The sequence below is a fragment of the Bos indicus x Bos taurus genome, chromosome 1 (genome assembly GCF_003369695.1).
Source record: "Bos indicus x Bos taurus breed Angus x Brahman F1 hybrid chromosome 1, Bos_hybrid_MaternalHap_v2.0, whole genome shotgun sequence".
Lineage (NCBI taxonomy): Eukaryota > Metazoa > Chordata > Mammalia > Artiodactyla > Bovidae > Bos > Bos indicus x Bos taurus.
This window is the reverse complement of record NC_040076.1, coordinates 81,215,774-81,230,487: the sequence shown is the minus strand read 5'-3', so window position 1 is coordinate 81,230,487 and position 14,714 is coordinate 81,215,774. Positions and strand designations below refer to the sequence as shown.

The following is a 14,714-nucleotide window of genomic DNA, read 5'->3' as shown; positions in this document are numbered from 1 at the left end:
AGGCAGATTCTTTACCACATGAGACACCAGGGGAGCCCCAAAGTGAGGAAGGCAGGTCAATAAAACCCACCACCCAACGTGCTGCCAATGACAAAACTGGTGCAGACCTTACCATCACAAAGCATTTTACACACGTCATCTCATTTAATTCTGATGCTGGTCAGTGAGCCAGAAGAGAACTTAAGCAACTTGCCTGAGGTCACTCAGCTGTGATGCAATAGGACCCATTACAGAAATTTCACTGGTACTTTTATAAGAACTGTAAGAAGGAGTCTGAATTTACAGGGGTCCCAAGGACAACAGTGCCCATTCCAGGGACAGGTCTGATGTTAGGTGCTTTACCAATATCACTCCAGTGCCTAAAAGAGCCCCACACTGGTGCCCAGCCAGGCCCAGAAAGGCAATACCTGACTTTTAATGAATGAAGCTGGGATTTCTACTTTGCAGTTGAGGAATCTAAGGTGAAGTCAGGAATATGAACACAGGTCTGTCTGATGCCCAAGTGATTAGTCCTTTCATCTTGGCAGTTTTTAGGTGGGATACGAGACACAGAGTTCCATGTCTGCAGGAGGTGAGCAAATACAGCAATAAAAGCAATGCATCACATTTCATTTATTTTCTAAATTTCATTTTATATCAAGGAAAAACTCTCAGTCTGAGGCTGGAAGTTTTTAACGCCTCTCCAATACTAATCCTCCTGCTTCTTAAAAAATATGTTAGGCTCTGAACCTTTCAACAAGCAACAGTCGCTAGAATTTAAAAACACCACATTGTTTTCAGTATACTGCAATTTTATTTTGTGTTTTTGTTTTTTGACCATTCTGTGTAGCATTTGGGATCTTCAAACCCATGCCCCCTGTACTGGGAGCATGGAGTCTTAACCACAGGACCACTGAGGAAGTCCTGTCAGTATATTTCATTTTTATGGTTACTTTCTATTTACTGCAAATGGTACTGTTTTTTCAAGTATATAAATAATACAAAGTTTAAGAGTAAACTTTGTTGTTGCTGCTGTTTCAATCACTCACTCATGCCTCACGCTTTTCGATGTCATGGACTGTGGCCCTCCAGGCTTCTCTGTCCAGTGGACTTCCCAGGCAAGAATGCTGGAGTGGGTTGCCATTTCCTTCTCCAGGGATCTTTCTAACCCAGGAATTGAACCTGTATCTGCATTGGCAGGAAGATTCTTTACCACTGAGTTACCTGGGAAGCCCAAAGTAAACTTTTAGGTTACGTTTTTTCTAAGGGAGACTACTTCAAAAGAACATTAAGTAGTTAACAGTGCAGAGGGTAGAGCCAGCAGGCAGAAGACATGAAGGCAGGACACAAATGGCTAGGATTCGGGAAGCGCTGCTCTGTGTTATCCCAGCCTCTGAACACAAGTGCTTCCAACCCATTGTGAATCAGCGCTCCTTTGTGGGTAAAGTAAATGTGACAAGAATGTTCCTGGAGCCTTAACTCAGGCTTCAGGACTCCCAGCTGTGCATGTCCCAGACATGATCTCCCACACGAGCTACACTAGTGAGTATCACATATTCAGGCTGGCAGACAGTTTTATGAACAGGTGTCAGGAGTGGCTATTAACAAGCAGGGGTGTTTGACTAGGGCAGGGGTCAGCAAATATGCCTGGTGGGCTATACATCCAGCCCAAAGCTTATTTTTGTTAAGTAAAGTTTTATTGAGACTCTAGTTTGGTTATATACTGTCTATGGCTACTTTTCCACTAGAATGGCAGAGTTGAGAAGTTGTGACAGAGACCACACAGACCACAAAACTTAATATATTTACTATCCTGATCTTTATCCACCACCACCCCCAAAAATACTGCCCACTGGACTACAAGTGCCAGGGTAACACCAGAGATAATGATCTTGCATCTTTTGAAGTCAAGAGCCACCCTTATGGGGAGCTATTCTGGGTCTCCCAGTCCTTTGAAACTTATTGGCCTTTGAAGCTTAAGGGAGCCACGTTCTTGGGAAACCAGGGTTTCCAGTCATGCCTTGCAGGTGGTATCAATGTGGACCATGATAGGATTGTGATGGTCAGATGAGCTTGGGTGGGGAGAGGAAATAACAGACTGTGTTTGGTTAAGGGAAAAATAGGGCATATCTCCTGGGGGGGACTGATGAATACTAAGTTGGAACAACTGCAGAGGTCTTATTTTTTAATAGGGCAAGGAGTTTGTGCTAACAGAGTAGGCTATGGGAGATAACTGTAGGCATTTGAGCAGGGCAGTCGTTCATAATTCCACTTATTCATGAGGCAGAGATAGTGGGGTCTGACAAAGCTCTACAAAACTATAAGATACTACCTATCTTTGACTAACAATAGTATAAAAGACAAATAGATGGGCTTTACTAGAATAAAGTATTTTAAAAGTGGCTGTCGCTAGTGGTCTAAGAATTCGCTGCAGCTACAGGCTCAACACCACCTATGCCAGCCCTTCTTTCACATGCTTCCCCTCAACCGCACAGACAGTTCTACAGGTTAGGAAGAAAGAAGGCAGGAATGATCTTGAAGTGACCAAGAGTGCTAACTCGGTGAAGGCTGGAGTATAAAGAAAGGAGGTTTAAATTTTTTTTTTTTTTTTTAACTTTTGCTGTGTTAAGTTTCAGTTGTAGCACGCAGACTCCAAAGTGTGCATGCTCAGTAACTGTGGCGTGTGGGTTTAGCTGGCCCATGGCATGTGGGATCTTAGTTTTCTGACCAGGGACTGAACCTGAGTCCCCTGCACTGGAAGGAAGATTCTTAACCACTGGACCACCAGGTAAGTCCCAGAAGTGAGCTTTGATAGAGACCAATTCAAATGAGAGGAGTAAGATGTACTGGATCCCAGGGCCACTGATATATACGTAAAGGTAGTGGTGCAGGCGGGGGGCAATGTATAGTTTTTGTTAATTTCCATGCTATGCTATGCTATGCTAAGTCACTTCAGTCATGTCCAACTCTGTGTGACCCCATAGACGGTAGCCTACCAGGTTCCCCGTCCCTGGGATTCTCCAGGCAAGAACACTGGAGTGGGTTGCCATTTCCTTCTCCAATGCATGCAAGTGAAAAGTGAAAGTGAAGTCGCTCAGTCCTGTCCGACTCTTAGCGACCCCATGGACTGCAGCCTACCAGGCTCCTCCATCCATGGGACTTTCCAGGCAAGAGTACTGGAGTGGGGTGCCATTGCCTACCCTCACCATAGCTAATTTAAATCTACTAAGTGATGTCACCAAACAAAAGCTGCCAAGAGATGCACACAGTTGGTCCTCCAGCAACCACTGGGAGCCAAGCATGTTGCTCCAAGCAGCTCTGACCTGGACAATGCGGGAGGTGCTGGCAGGTCACTCTGATGTCCCGCTGCTGCAGCCACTCCTCCCATCCAGTTACCAAGGGGCCGAGACCTCACAGCCGACGTTCTCAAAAGGTTCTGGAAGAATCTCAGTTTCAGATAACAACTTCATTCTGCAGATAAGAAAACTGAGGCTCAGAGCTTTAGAACTGCTCACCTGGGGCTACATGGCAGGGCTGGGGCTGTACTTTGTACAACCAAAAACAATTTCTGAAACCAAACAGAGTGTAACTGTAGTGTGAAAAGGTAGTCTGCAAACAGTCAAGCCACATCAAAGTGCAGCTGATACAGGGCTAGTAAATTACTCCGAGGACAGTCTGGGCAAAGGAGAAGAAAGGTCACCAGGAAAGCATTGAAACGTGTGTGTGTGTGTATCTGTGTGTGTGTCCGTGTGACCGTGACGGTGTATGTGTGTGTGTACAGGACCATGCCCATATGCACATGTGAATCAGGAGATATCACAAAGCACTACCCATTGTCATCTCCTGTGTACTGTCAACAGAACAAGATGCCCCAGGCATCTTGTGAAATAACAAAAAATTAGTGTGTGAATTTTAGCCAGTTAATGTCACACATTAAGAGGAAAATTCATATGCTTTTCTCCTTTCAAGTAAGTTTTTTTCCTCTCCTTATTTATTTATATTTCTTGGCCACAGCATGCAGCCTGTGGGGCCTTAGCTCCCCGACCAAGGATTGAACCCACGCCCTTGGCAGTGAAAGCATACCACTGGACCACCAGGGAACTCCCCTGAATTTTGTTTTTAGGGTTAAAACCTTTCATTTTGCTACATGCTCACCCTAGCAAACTTTATTGGCAATCAACTCCTCTAAAAACTAGTTTCCTTCAGACCAATAACATGCTGCTGATCAACCGAGACCTCAAGCAAGTCTCTCGTGCACCTGTCTTCCTCCTTTCTGCCCCCCACCGCCTCACTTCACCTGGAAAGACATGAACACCCACCAAGCAAGTTCCCTCTGACATCAGGACCCACAGACCCAGGGGGAAGTTCGCCCATGTTAGCTTTTCCCTGACTGCTCCTGCTTACAAAGAATGCTCCTTTGGCAAGTCAGGGCAGCCTTGTGGTCTGTCTGTGAGGCGCTTTTCTTCTGGGCGGCAGATAATGTCTTCTATTTACCAACCGTTCACTCTGCCTCCTTGGCAGCCTCTGGAAACTTCCAGGTGGCAGTGTTTCAATCCCATTTTGTTGGGGGTGAAACTGAGGCACAAGAAGACACTGTTAGGACATACTACAGGAGCACAACACCAGATGAAAGCTTTGTGGCTTATTTTTAAAAACGAAAGTGACGCCAACAAGAACGGAATCACACCTTTTAGACAGCACTGCCTTTCTTCACACCTCCTTCACCAGCCAACTGTGAAGTGAACCTCTGCTGAGGGGCAACACTGGCAAATTTAAGCTTTCGATTTTGTCATTCTGCGCTTTCTGGAGGAGGGAGAGTGAGCTGAGAAATAGGTGACAGAGTGGGAGAGTGGAGACAGGGAAGTAAAGTGAGAGGCTTGTATGATCCAGGCTGAGATAATTAAACTAAGAAGAATCAACCTGGTGGAAGCTGCATGGAGACTCCAGAAATGACCCTCAGCTGTGCTCATAGCTCACTGCAAGACCACAGGAGTGACCTCGGGTCTGGCAGGTAGAAAACTCAGACTGTATAATTACATAAATACACACACAGATACATAAACACATATACACATGTTTACATACATATACATAAAAATATATATACATTATTATATTTAATTATGTAATTATAATTGAGTTACAAGAACCTACTATGTTAGGATGTTTTCAAGATCAGACCTCATTATATGGGAAAACTGTTAGCCATAAAAATTGTTTCATCTTGCCCCCAAAGGGATATGGCACTCTGTCTTTCTTTTGCTAATTAAGAGTTGAAAATTGTTGAAATGTTTCTTGTTGGCTAAACTGGAGAGAAGGCAATAAAATCCAGTGGAGACTTTGAGAATTAGGATCCATTGAGGTTTATGTGGGAAGGAGAAAGGCTTTATGGACTGTGGCCATGTTTATGATTCCATCAAATCTAGTCAGCCACAGCCTACCACCAGGGCATAGTCAAAATTGTGCAAATAACCAAATTTCTATCCCAAATGATAACGTTGGGTCATATTTTCAATAGACAGAATTCACTGCTTAGCTCCATGGCAGTCTATATTCCAAAGCTTATCAGTGAAAATTATCTTCACATGGTATTAGTACTGGGCAGGTCCTTAAGGAAACCCCTTCATCTCATAAATAGAGGACGCTGCATTCCAGAGAAGTGATTTGTCCAACGTTTTCTGGATGAGAAGCCACATCTTCTGCGTCTCAAGATCCCTAAGTCTTCTTCCCACCCTCATGTCTCTGTTGGCAGCATCCAACTCAGTCAACGCATTAACAGACATAAAAAGCACTGCTGTTCCAGGCAGCACGCCAGCCTCCTGAGGAGGATCTGAGGGTCTTTGATATGCCCAACTCTTAACAGGCACCAAGGGCTCCAAGATGAATGACGCACAGTTTCTTCCCGGCTGGAGCTCCCAGACTTGCAAGGGTAACATGGAACTAAACAGCAGACAAATACAGAGTGGGACAAAAACCATTCCAGAAGAATGTACGAGAAACTGTGGGAGCTCAGAGGAGGGGCCAAAATCTGCCTTGAGGATGGTGGGTAGGAACCCGAGCTGAAAAGGCTGAAAAGAGAGTCAGCACCATCAGGTAGAGAAGGGGGACCAATGACATCCACCCTGCAGAGAACGCTGCATAAGCGAGGGTGGGAGGCAGCCCAGGTAAGCATGTTCAGGCCAGACACCCCAGGGAAGCCAGAGGAGCCAAATCCAGAAAGAAGCCGAACTACGCAAAGACAAACATCTGTGACTGTAAGCAAGGCTGCAGTGAGTATTAGGTCCAAGCAGACCTGGGCTGGAGCTGAGGAATCCTGAGTGGGTGCTGGAACCAGATAGGAACCAACAGATCAGAAGAAAATAGATGAAGAGGGCCTCCCTCGGAGCCCAGCCCAAGCCTGCAGAGGCAGACAGAGAGTCACGAGATCACCCCCTTGGCTTGTCCTGTCCACTGGGGCCATCTGACATCTGAGCACCAAACTGGCTGGAGTCATTGGCTAATGAGACTCTGGCTTCCTTGAGTTGTGAGCCCTCCAGGATGGAACTGGACAAGTGGGGAGGTCAGAGTCTAAACTGAATCTCATTCCTGGCAAGGTTTCTTAATTCCTATCCTCTTTTCCCTCTCTCCCTCCATCTGGGCACCCTGATAGAAGTGGAGATAGGACAGCCTGGAGGTTAAGACTGGCAACGCAGGTTCTGCATTCAAACCCCACCTGGGTGACCCTTGACAAAGCTGCGTTAAGCTTCTTCATTCAGTTCCCTCATCTACAGTCATAATTGTTAGATTAGAAGAGAACACATAGGAAGTCGTTTGACACCTAGGAAGTGTCCTGTAAATGGCAGGTGCTCTCGTATTTAAAAGGTAAGTGGGCTACTATAAATAAAACAGGTGTGACAAGCAACAAGGACTTATAATATAGTACAGGGAATTATATTCAGTATCTTATAATAACCTATAACAGAATATAATCTGAAAAATAACTGAATCACTTTGGTGTACACCTGAGACACAGTACTGCACATGGACTATACTTCAATTTAAAACAACCAGGTAAGCTGGGCCCTCTTTTAAAGGAATTCCCATAGCAGGCTAGACTTTGTGATAGATTCCATTTTTCAAAGATGACAGCAACAAAATCACTCACATGCTTTTCTTATGATGTGATTCCCTCCTCCCACAAGATACGGGGTTCTACGTTCCCTTCCCGTGAATCCAGACAGGCTCATGGCCACAATGAAAGGACAGTGTATGGCTTCTGAAGCTGGATCACACTCTGCCTCTCTTAGGAATGCACACTCTTGGAACCCAGCCACCATACAGTAAGGACACACAAGCAACCACATGGACAGACCACCATTCCAGCTGACAGCTCCAGCTGAAGTCCCAGGAGACAGCGGCATCACATCGCTGAAGATGTGACCAAGTAAGCCCTCAGATGTCAAGTCACTCCAACCTTTGAACCTTCCCAGCAGAGGCCCCAGACATCACACAGCAGAGACAAAGCCAACTCATTGAGCCCTTTCCAAATTTCTGACCCACAGAATCTACGAACCTAAAACAGTGGTGGCTGTTTTATGCCACTTAGTTTGGGTTTGCTACATGGCAACAGATAATCACAACGATTGTTTTAAGGCAACAGGCGCCCATGGAAAATTTATGAGTGATGAAAAGGCAAGACAAAGGTTTCCATAAAATTAACCTGACTGTAGTGAGTTGAGATTGGTGGCAGGGAGCCCTAGTAGGAGACCAATGATACAATATAGCAGGCTTTAAGGGCTTCCCTTAGAGAATAGCCCAATGGGTTAACCACTAAGCCATCATCCCTGGTGGCTCAGCGGGACAGAATCCGCCTGCAATGCAGTAGATGTGGGTTCAATCCCTGAGTCAGGAGAAGGAAATGGCAACCCACTCTAGTATTTTTGCCTGGGAAATCCCATGGACAAGGAGCCTGGTGGGCTATAGTCCATGGGGTTGCAAAAAAGTAGAACACAACTTAGTGGCTCAACAACATAATACAAATCTGAATATTGTGTGTCGGGGGGTGTTTAGAGGAAACATTAAATGTGAGGGTTCAAGGAAAGAGACTCCAAGGTTGGAACTAATGGTGGAACCTCTAACAGAATTAGGCTAATCCAGAAGGGGGCTAATTTTTTTCCTGGTGGGCAGAAATATACTGAATCTGCCTGATGTTAGGATAATCAAAGAGGAAGTACCAAGCATGAAGTTAGAAATTTAGGGCTAGAAGTTGAACACTAGCTTTGGTGAAAATCTTTAAGAGAGATGAGAAGTATCTCCGAGATTATGCCGAGAATCGGTCTTATCCTCAGCCTGTGTTTAGAGGAGTGAGAGACGACTGGGATCAGGTTTGGTCAGTCACAGAGGCAGGATCCTGGAGGTGGAACATCACAACCACACTTTGGAAAGGTGTGATGACTGCTGATGCCAGATGCAGAGAGGGAGTCCAAGGGACAAAATAGTGAGGGAAAAAGTGGGAACCGAAAAGGAAATTAGGAAGGGACCCAGAGTCAGGGGACAGCATCTCTGCTCCAACCAGACGTGGAATCAGGCGCACACAGTGAGGACCGAAACGGCCTGAGCTTGAGTCAGATGCACACACTGAAGACCGAAACGACACGAGCTTGCTCAGCGCGTCAGAAAGACAATTTCCTGTGAGTCTGCAAGGGAAATGGATGGGGACTGTCAAAATGAGACGGTGAGGTGCACAGTTCTAAGGGTATAAAGTGGGTACTGGAGCACCTCCACAACCTCACAAAGATAAAGCAGAGATTAGATTACCGTAACACGTTTTGAGTCCCCTGGCATCACGCATCTGACGCCTATCTTTCAGCCTTTCAGAGGAACTGTTCTTAGCATTTGTTGAACTCCACAACATTCCTGCAAGGTAGATATTATCACTGGGTGAGGAAACAAAGGCCACACAGCAAGTCAAAAGCGGAGGCAAGATGAGAACAGGACCTGCCTTCCATGTGGGGAAGGCCAGTTGGCTGGCTTCCTTTTGTGTCAGTAATAGGTTCTTTGATCTGTAACACGGAAGACGCTTGTTTCTGGGGAGGTTGTAAAAATAGACTCATTAACAACCATAAGGTACTCTGAAACTCACAGAGGGGGATATAGGGGGAAAAAAGTGCAGCCACCCAGATTCTAGAAACAATAAAAGAAATTCCAGGGACAGTGGGGATTCTAAGAACTTTGAGGGAGATCTGGGCACTGAGGAAGTCAGTGTGGCAGTAACCAGGAGGGAACGGCTGCATAGGGAGGAACCTTGGAGTGGTGGCCCTGCACCAGCTGCTCCTCACACATCTTTCTTCTGCCTTTTCACTTCGAGCAGACGTAGCATGAGAGTGACTGGACTCGACTGAGACTCTTGGCCTCACAGACAGAGTAGCTGGGAGACTCCCAGGCTGAGCTGTTGAACAAACGGGCAGGGTTTCCCAGGTGGCTCCGTGGTCAAGAATCTGCCTGCCAATGCAGGAGACGCAGGTCCAATCCCTGGGCTGGGAAGATCTCCTATAGAAGGAAATGACTACCCACTCCAGCGTTCTCGCCTAGAAATCCTATGGACAGAGGAGGCTGATGGGCTACAGTCCATGAGGTCACAAAAGAGCTGGACACAACTTAGCAACAACAACAAGAACATGGGGCAGAGGGGTTCTCGATCAGAGCACCCCAGGGGTCCACAGACACAGCAAAGAGGAGGGGTTATGGTTTTGTGAATTGTTACTTGAAATCTCTGGATGAGAAGCAGCATCACAGCTCTTCCAGTACCACATCTAACTTTTCCTAAAAACTTGAGTTTCCTAATAAAAGTAAAAAAGCAACAATGACATGGCTTGACTAGTAGTTAAGTCCTTATTCTAAATGAACAGTGACGGAATTCAAGATAACTGAAGGGGAAGGTAAGAGATATTTACTGAGTGCCTACCATCAGCTATCTCACTTAATATTTACACCCCACAAGAGGTACTAGCAGCCCCATTTTACAGAGATGAAACAGAGGCTGAGAAAGGTTCAATCCTTTGCCCAAGGCCATAGTGCGGGTTCATGACAGAGCCAGCATTTGAGCCCTGACATGCCTCATTGCAGAGCTCATGGTCTCCTCCATGCACTGCTCTGTCTACCTCCCAACAGTTACACGTTCACCATTAGTCAGGTCTGAACTAATGAGATTAATTGTACCGCCCAGAGATGGTTGCACCTCAGAACAGGAGAATGTGTAGGGAGGGGCACTTACATAATGTGTGCCTGGACTAAGCTGGTGATTCACAAAAGCAAGAAGAGACCAGGACCGATTCCAGGGTATGAGACTTGGTGTCATTCCTTCCTGCCCCAAAGAACCCTCACTCAGAACTCCCCGCCTGTGTCCTACCTACACTGCAGCTGTCTCAAGGCCCCCTCACTGCTCCTGGACCTCCCCCACCACTGTCACTCCATCCAGCACTATCCTTCTCCACTCTTTCCGAGTCTTGACTCAGTTGGCAAAGCTGCCAGTCTCTGCAAAGTTGTTAGTTAACACACTACCACCTCTAGCACACAGGTTTTCACTCAGGTAATATGTACTTTACCACCATAAGGCTATAAAGGAGGAATTACAATGGTGGCCATCTCAGGCATCCTGGAAGACTGACAAAGGAGACAATTTCTGCACAAACCTTACCTCTATTTCCCCAGATAATCAACCTATTAACTAACTAGGTATTACATTTTACCAACACCTACCAACAGGTTAACTATTAGGCAGGTTACCCAATCTAATCAGGCTGGTACTATTATTACACCCATTTTACAGGGACCAAACAGTCACAGGCTCAGCATCCTCCCAAAGTCACACAGCTGAACAGCCACAGAAGCAGGACTCAAAGGCAGGCCATCTAGACCCTGTGTCATGCTCTTCACCACTAACTCATATAGTTCTCAAAGTGTGATTTGCAAAGACTCTTTCAGGGGCTCCACAAGGCTAAAACTCTTCCTAACAATACCAAGATGTCATTTGCCTTTTCGTTGTGTTAATATTTGCAGAGATGGTGCAAAAGCAATGGTGAGTAAAGCTGAACCTTTAACACAAATCAAGGCAGTGGCACCAAACTGTACTAATAATCATTGTATTTTCACTGTTATGTACAGTTATTTATATTAACATAGACTTCCTTGGTGGCTCAGATGGTAAAGCGTCTGCCTACAGTGCGGGAGACCCAGGTTCAATCCCTGGGTTGGGAAGATCCTCTGGAGAAGGAAATGGCATCCCACTCCAGTACTCTTGCCTGGAAAATCCCATGGACAGAGGAGCGTAGTAGGCTACAGTCCATGGGGTGGCAAAGAGTCAGACACGATTGAGCGACTTCACTTTCTTTCACTTTATGATTACTTTATTACTGTTTAAAGAGAACTAATAAATACATTCAAACTTTCTTAACTTCAGATATGGGAAATATCAAAAGCTCTTCAGCATCCTCAATGATTAAAAAAAATTTTTTTTAATTGGAGGATAATTGCTTTACAATGTTGTGTTGGTTTCTACCATACATCAAAATGAATCAGCCATAGGCATACATACGCTTCTTCTCTCTTGAACCTCCCTCCAACCCATCCCACCCATCTCTCTCCTATTCTGGGAAACTCCTCCTCTCCTTGAAGGAGTCATGTTGCAGTAGGTACTCACCTCTGCTCTCTGCCTCCAAGGTGGGCTGTCACAGAGCACCAGGTTGAGCTCCCTGTGTCATACAGCAACTTCTCGTCAGCTACCTCTTTTATACATGGTATATATACCACTGCTACTCTCTCAACTCATCCCACCCTTTCCTGCCCCAGCTGCATCCATATCTGTTCTCTACATTGGCGTCTCTATTACTGCCCTGCAAATAGGTTCACCAGGACCATTTTTCTAGATTCCATATATATGTGTTAATATACGATATTTGTTTCTCTCCTTCTGACTTACTTCACTCTGTGTAACAGGCTCTAGCCTTACCCACCTCAGCAGAACTGAGAGTCTTCAATAATTTGTAAGAGCACAAAGGGACCCAGAAACCAAACGTTTGAAAAATCACTGTTGTACAGCATGAGATCTAGAAGCAAAGAAGCCAAAAGAATAGACCATGCAGCTGCATCTCTCTTCAGGTGAAAGGGCCCCATAGGCCCCATCATGAATGTCATGGACTTTTCAGCGAGTAAGTTTCAAGGATCCAATTTCTCATTAGGCTTTACGGCTTAATGAGCATTAAAGATCGCTCTCAATTCCTTGCAGTTCCCAGAGTATACTTGTTCTCTCTCCTGTCATGGGAAACTCCTACTTTCCTTGAAGGAGTCATATTGCAGTAGGTACTTACCTCTGCTCTCTGCCTCCAAGCACCCTCTATACCTTCTTCTAAGCACTAGGCTCGTGGTTCAGATGTTTGCTTATGTGGCTCTCTGAGGCCTTGAAAGCTAAACTTTTGACTTAATTCCAGCACTCTACTCAGTACTTGGCACACAGAGTGAAACTTAAAAAAAGATCTGTTCAATGAATGAAGCCAATGAACTCCCCACCATGCACCAAGCAATCTTCCAAACGCAACCTGACTTTCTCAGGGGAAGGCAGCTGCTGGCCAGCCAAGAGGAATAATGCAGGTTTTCTGAGTGATTCTCAGTATGTTATTCAACTGACACTCTGACTCACTAGCAAGTCTCCTGTTAGTTACATCGCCGTAAATTGTACAACTGAGACGAAATCCAAGGAAAGCTCCCCCTGCATCCTGCCCACACCGAAGGGCCCTTTCTCTGCAGAGTCTGGCCTCCCTTTGTGACACCAGTGACACAGCTCTCTAAAACCGACAAAACGCTTTTAATCTGCCAGGTTCGAAGAAGCAATTTTTAGTAAAATGAAGAACATATAACGCCAATTAGAAAATCATCGCTATAGCCTGAACTGCTACATGATCAGAGACTTCATAACTCAATTAGAGAAAAAGATTTTCCCCCCAAATTTTAATATAAGCAATGTGTGGGAATAAAGGATGTTGAGTCAGATAATCCCCTGTGAGAATTACACACAATACAATGTGTATAAGTTATGAAAAATGTCCGCATAACTCAGGATGTTGCAGCCTCTCTCTGGAATGCAGCTACTGTCCTGTTAACCCCCCTCGCCGCCTCCTCAACTCCCAGAGTTCTCTTATCCTGTTGTTCATCCTGCCTCTTCTCTCTCTGTTGCTCTCCCGAGTTCAGTTGCTTCCTCACTCTACTTACCTAGGAACTGAGGCTATGACACAGCTCACAGACATAAGACACGTCACAGCCTTCACAGGCTCTGCCAAATTAGGTGACCTCCTTACTTCATCATTCCTACAGTGCCAGAATGCTGGACATCACCTATTCTCATCCCTTTATTTTACGTAAGGGGAAACTGAGAAGAACGATGTTAAAGGACTGACATGTCATACTTCCTCAATTTATTTATGTATGTTTCAGGAAAACTGGTGCCAAGGAAAAGGTGGGTGCCCAAGGGTAAAAGGAGGAAAGGGACTGAGGCATGGTTAAGACTGTCAGTATCCATTCAACACTACTTATCGAGCATTTACTCTCTGTTGGGTGCCAGAGGCTCTGTGTCAGCACAAGCAACAGAGAAAGCCCTAACCGTGTATTAAAATTTTAACAGATGTTAAATCAGAGGGGAAAAAAGTAAACATAAATAGCACAAAGGAAAACAAAATAAATACAGTAACCTAGGAAAATAGAAAATCTAGGAAGGCTCTCCATGGATGGAATAGGAAAGAAACGGAGGAAGCATAATACATATATTCAGATTGGAGAAAAAAGTTCTATCATCTTTCAATGCAAGGAAAACTGAATACAAGACTAAGCAATTCATTCACATTGCAATTTAAGGATTTGCTGTCAAAGATTACATGCATTCACTACTGCGAAAGAATTTCTGGTGACAATTTTTAAAATCCCAAGGTAATAAAATACAAGTACTTTTCATAAAACTCCCTTAACCCCCTCAATTCACCACAAGAGGGTGCACGATTCCTTATTAATAAAGTAACGAAGGGAAACCCTCAAGTTCCTCCACAGAGCTGCCCACCTCTGCTCGGGGACCTCTCTCCCCTTCCCCTGAGCCTCAGGAGTAAAGAATATCTGTATGGACTTGTGTAGGTTAAACCCCTTTCGCCCACATCATCTCATGTAATTCTAACACCATTTCTATCTGGGTGGGCAAAGTGAAAAGTACCAACTCTACTTTAAAGTCACTTTTAAGTCACTCAGAGGCAAAGTGACTTGGCCAAGGGCAGGGTAATAATAATCTCAGAGCCCAAACTCAAATTAATGTCCCCTGATTCCCAAATCCTATATACATGCCCCTTATTTCTCTGTAAGAGCATAATCCAAATCCATGCCTCACTCATTTCATGCCTCTATCAACCCATTCTACTTTTTCTGAGAAAGAATCATACACTAGGCAGATCAGGAAGTCTTGCTCACCTTTGCAGTTTTAAAGCTCTTTTTTTTAAAGTGTATATTAACACCTGGCAATTACTTTTATGGGTTTCCAATGAGGTGAGAAGTGCGCTGACACTTGTCTACAGTATTCCAGGCAGCATTAACACGGACCAGAATAATTTTAAGTGTTGGTTACAACAGGAAAATTAACTATAATCTCAAATGTCTTTGGCCAGATCTTAAGAGATTCAGACTAAATAATTCCAAAATGCCCTCTCTCATAAGAAACACTATATAGT

At 44.9% G+C, this 14,714-nt stretch overlaps 1 protein-coding gene across 5 annotated transcripts in view; it reads right to left on the bottom strand.

Moving 5' to 3' along the window:
* IGF2BP2 (insulin like growth factor 2 mRNA binding protein 2) overlaps nt 1-14,714 on the bottom strand; it is a 170,182-nt gene that overhangs the window by 63,734 nt on the left and 91,734 nt on the right. The gene's annotated exons all lie outside the window — the stretch shown is intronic.